The sequence below is a fragment of the Lolium rigidum genome, unplaced genomic scaffold (assembly GCF_022539505.1).
Source record: "Lolium rigidum isolate FL_2022 unplaced genomic scaffold, APGP_CSIRO_Lrig_0.1 contig_15296_1, whole genome shotgun sequence".
Taxonomy (NCBI): domain Eukaryota; kingdom Viridiplantae; phylum Streptophyta; class Magnoliopsida; order Poales; family Poaceae; genus Lolium; species Lolium rigidum.
This window is the reverse complement of record NW_025899873.1, coordinates 263945-269048: the sequence shown is the minus strand read 5'-3', so window position 1 is coordinate 269048 and position 5104 is coordinate 263945. Positions and strand designations below refer to the sequence as shown.

General features: G+C 40.8%; 1 long non-coding RNA gene across 1 annotated transcript; it reads right to left on the bottom strand.

The window, feature by feature from the left end:
* Positions 1-608: 608 nt before the first annotated feature.
* On the bottom strand, positions 609-4197 carry LOC124680399. Its single transcript, XR_006995509.1, has 3 exons — positions 3655-4197; positions 2334-2508; positions 609-1198 (listed from the first exon to the last, which is right to left on the bottom strand). It is a non-coding gene; the product is annotated as an uncharacterized LOC124680399 (long non-coding RNA).
* Between the last annotated feature and the right edge of the window lie 907 nt (positions 4198-5104).

Genomic DNA, 5104 nt, shown 5'->3' with positions numbered 1-5104 from the left:
ATGAACGAAGATTTCACATTAACCCCTACATCAATCTTTATTTTTGAAGAAAGCATTCCATATGATATCCTGAAAAAATAGAAATACACAAAGAAAAACAACACGGCAGATGAACGTGCAAATTCTCGACCATTCCCCCTTCATGTCTTTTTTATTTACAAATTTTTGATGGTCTGGTACATGATGGATTGCAGTTTAATGCTTGCTTAAATGGGGAGAAATTTAAGAGCTTGGTCCCTCAATAGCAAAAGGCAGTTTTTCGTGTTTGTTTGCAACAAATTCACATCAAGAAAAATGTGGTATACTTTTCCATGACAATGCTCCACTGATCACTTAATAAGTTAATATACATGCACACAGAAGGCCGAAAAATCCACTAACCATGTTATTGTTAGTTTTGTTGTGATTCGTAATATATTAAAACTGAAACACTTGAACAAACCATCATTAATGCTTGTTTCAAGCTTCTAAATAGTACTCTGACTACGAGCATGTTTCAATTGAAACAAAATGAAACCTAGCTAGCCAGCACAAGATAACAAGAAAAAGGTAATTAAAAAATAATCACTACGTACCTGAAGCTCATGTAAATTAGTCACACAATTCAAGACAAAACTCGTGTATCTTTTGAAGCAAATTCTCCTGATTTGAATGTGCATCCATATATTCTTAGGAATGATCTCATAAAAATGTATGTCGTTTCAGATGCATCTCCATTAGCATTGTAAAGTGGAATGTTCCAAACAGCCAATGATGTCTGACTGCCAGTGGCATCCGAGGTCATCTTGGACTCTCCAAGGTCAAGGCCTGAATAAGTAGAACAATCATTTCTTTGTTCTTTCAGTAACCTCCACATATGATCTTGCAAGTAATGCATACATAGCTGCAACTGAACTGAGACGTGTCTGTATTCGAAGCTGAAGTACTAATCAAGTCAGATCACTCTTCAGATGGGAAAGAGGAGAAGAATGGCTCTGGGGCAGGGCTTGTGCTCAGCTCATATAGTTGCGCCTCGTAGTCCCACCGCCGAACACCACGGGTGTGGGGGGCGCCGCGCTACAACGCCAGCCAGGATGCTAGACTCTATCGCTAGGAGGAGCTTCAAGATGGTCATCTCCAATGAAGGCATCAGCAGTGATGGCTTCGGTGGGGAAGTCCAGAGCGCGCCAGACCTCCTGTCGCACTTTGGGATCAATTTCTGAAAAATAATCATTGAGGTGAAGTGTATTACCTAGGAGACCTTTTCTAGTAAAATGAGTGAGGTTTTTATTTTATATAGAGTAAGACTGATGAAAGTGGATAATAAAAATGATAAAATTACAAGTGCAACTAATGCGTAAAAATAATTAGGAGTTTAGGAATATGCATGAAATGAAAGCACATTATGCCAATCAACTATGGACACTATGAATATACATGCTACGGGAACAAAATGCAATGTATATTTTCGCACATGTCTAGGATCGTGATTGTAAGTTGACATAATTATTTACTACTAATTTGACTAAAAAACTTATGTAATTTCAACAATAATCGATAGATAAAATCTGAATATCATGAATTTCAGTGCAAAGGAGATATATCATTGATATTAATATGCAGTTGACTCGTGCAAATTGCTTGTACTACCAGATCATGAATGAACAAATTGCATCCTCTGCAGCCCTGAAACCAATAACCAAATCAATCACATCAAGATCATAGGAGGATCATGGAGATAAAATTGCCTCGAGTTATATTTCTACAGCTTAAATTTCATGTTCTTAATCTTCAAACCTAATCACATAAAAAATCGTAACCTTTTTTACTTATAACTCTAACATGCATTACAAAGACTTTTTATTCGGACATCAGAACAACTATGCAACAAGTCCGAAGTCAAAACATCTGGGAATCTTGAATTAGTAATTTTTGTTGTCTTTAGGACAGTAGAACAAAAATATTGTCCGAAAGGGACAGTAGAAGAAATTTGGTCTTTCCATAATCATATCAGCAACTTGTGTATGTTTGTGTGCAGCCAACGCAATGCCATAACTCTTCATCGCATCATAGGTATAGCCCATTTATTCACGAGAATCACATGCAGAATTGCAGATACATTCCTCCGCTGGCTTCGACCTCACGAACTAACCGCAAGTGAGCCAGATTTGTTAGTTTCAGATAATTGTTTTGAGTGGTGAATACAGATTTCATATTATTTTAACCTAGCACCTCCATCAAACACCTTGTCTACGCAAAATAAAAAAGTGCACAAACAAGTTCACATGCAATCTTCTTTAATGTACAGGAACAACAACCAGATATGAATAAAATGGCCACAAGGGAACAAGAACCTGCTTGTGATTACCATTGTAGCGTCCATCCTGCCTGCGATTTAGAATACCCTGGTTCCTCTTAGACGACTTGGACATGTAGAACATAAAGATGTAGAATGCCCTAGCGTTGGGGAGACAATGGGTAGGAGGATCTCAGTCCGTGCGCGGGGCAGCAAACTGAAGCATGTTCACTCTGCAATTAACCAAGCAATGTGAATTAGAAGAGTTAAAGGATATGCAAATAAAAACAATTTCAAGGTACTGGTTCTGCAATGAACAATCACATGTAGATGGCTGACGTAAAATTAATCTCAGAAGAGGTTTTCTACACCTTTCTCTTATATTTCTCTTATCTGAGGCAAATCACAACTCCACATAGTTGGTGATGTGCATGTAACAGATCAGGTCAACACCAAAAGCTCCGAAGTAAGAAATGACGATCCAAAAACTGGTTACGCTTAGATGTAGAATCACATTGTATTATACTCCTGGGGGTGCCACTATACCGTGTCCCTATTATCATACAATTATACAAGGTTCCTGAAGTTGTTGTTCAGACTAATTTCATCCTTGGTACCAAATATGTTTGACTTATGATTTGAACATGAAGATGTTGAATCACTAACGCTTTATGCAGAGGTAAACAAGCATGTGCAAGAACAATATATGAAGGTAAGAAATTATCTCATCCCTATTAGGACATGTACACTCCGGGGCGCTTGGTTAGGCGTTCTGGAAAATAAAAATAAAGGGTGCTGAATCTGATTATTAGCTAAGCGATGGCTTTCCAACAGTAGGGGCTATTGAGGCCGTAAAGAGCGATTGCTTTTTGTATGGATTTTTCTACGGCTGGTTTGAATCCTTCCGTGTGGATAAAAAAAAGAGCGGCCGGCGAATGGTTAAGCAACGACACAATCAGCATTCCCAAGATCAGCGAGGATTATGCCATAATAACTGCCAGGATTATGACCCTAGCGTCTGTGCTAAGCATCTTCATTGTAGATGCCCTACCGTACTCAAGATTACTCACATTCTTTACGTATACTAAGGCTGAGGTAATTTCTTAAAATAGTAATTCAGAAGACAAAGTACTCACCGTCTCATGTACAGTGAGTATTTGACTTCAGTGATTACACCAAAAGTACTAAATAGTGCCATTGAAAGGCCAAATACGATTCAGATCTCAGGCCAACAAAAATTCTCAACTGAAGTAGAACTTTTAGAATTAATCAACTTACGTAGTTCTGGCTGATATAAATTAATCCTAGCACAAAGAGGCATTAAGCTGCAGTATGAAACAACAACAAAAATCAGTATCGTCATCTCCATCGGGAATTACCTGTTGCTGATACTATCATTGGAGCGCAGCTCCATCGCCGCATCCCTTAGTGAGGATCAGACCGGCCAAGATCGGGGATGGATCTCGAGAAGGAGGAGGTCGTCCACTTGGGGTTGCTCGGGGAGGAGCTTTTGCTGGAGAAGGACCGAACTTTGAGGAGGCCGAACCTCGAGATGGAGGTCATCCAGATGTGAGGAGGCGCTCCGCTCAGCGATCCGCTCAGACGACTGAGGGAGGGTGGCTGGGGCGGGGAGCCGGGGACACGAGAAGGGCGGCGGCTGCAGGACTTGTGCTAGGGTTCAACGAGGAGGTCGGGATGCAAAGGAATTGGCAAGGAGGCAGGTGGATCAGTGGATAGGGACTTAGGCAGGAGTCATGATGGAGATGGGAGGCGGTCGTGGACAACGAAGTCGAACTGGAGGCGGCGGTGCTCCTGGTAGTTGGACAGCAGGATGTTGGTGAGGCGCGGTGGCCGGGATCGGCAGCGTCGAACCTGAACGCTCGGTCTCATCGTCGGGGTGAACTCAGTGGCCGGCAGAGGAGATGCGGCGTGAGGGAGGGCGGCTAGGTATTGGTGTGGTGACGGCGGCGTTGGGTGTGAGACGGGAGAGAAGATGGATTGGTTTGGTTGGAACAGCGCTTACATCTGGTGGGCCTGGCCCACTTAGGCGCGTGCGGTTGAGTCGAGGATCAACGAGGACGACGAAAAGTTGGTCGTAGTGAGAGTTTGACAGAATAGGGAACATGTTCCTCCTTTTTAAGTAGTGTAGAAGTAGTGTCATATCATGAGTAGGGAAGTTATCGTATAAGATGGGTTGCAGTTTGGAAGTATCTCTCCTTTAGTTTGTCTATGTATCCCTTGGTGTGAGTTATCGTTATGAAATATTAATGAGAAGTCTTATCATTTACATATTGCACACCTTATTTTAGTTTGCAATTTTCACTATATGATTGATCTTGATTTTAGTATTGGTACCACTTTGGGAGCATTGAGTAAATCTATTTGGTTTTGGCAAACTTAGCATTGGTCAATAGCAACAACACCTTGAGTTTTAAGTAGAAAAGAGAAATACATATAGTTGTTTCATTGTCTTACTTTCTTGTTAGCTCATAGCTTATTATTCTGAAGTTAAGATTGTTTGTGCTTACAAGAAAGATGCATGGTTGTTTCTATCACATTTATATTCGTTTGTTTCCCTCGACTCTTATGCTTGCTAATTAACCTTGCTAGCCAAAGACCCGTACCGAGAAGGAATGCTTCTCGTGCATCCAAACCTCGAACCCAAACCTATGCCATTTGTGTCCACCATATCTACCTACTGCATGGTATTTCCTGCCATTCCAAGTAAATACTTCATGTGCTACCTTTAAACAATTCAAAATTTATTACTTCTTATTTGTGTCAATGTTTTATAGCTCATGAGGAAGTATGTGGTGTTTTATCTTTCAA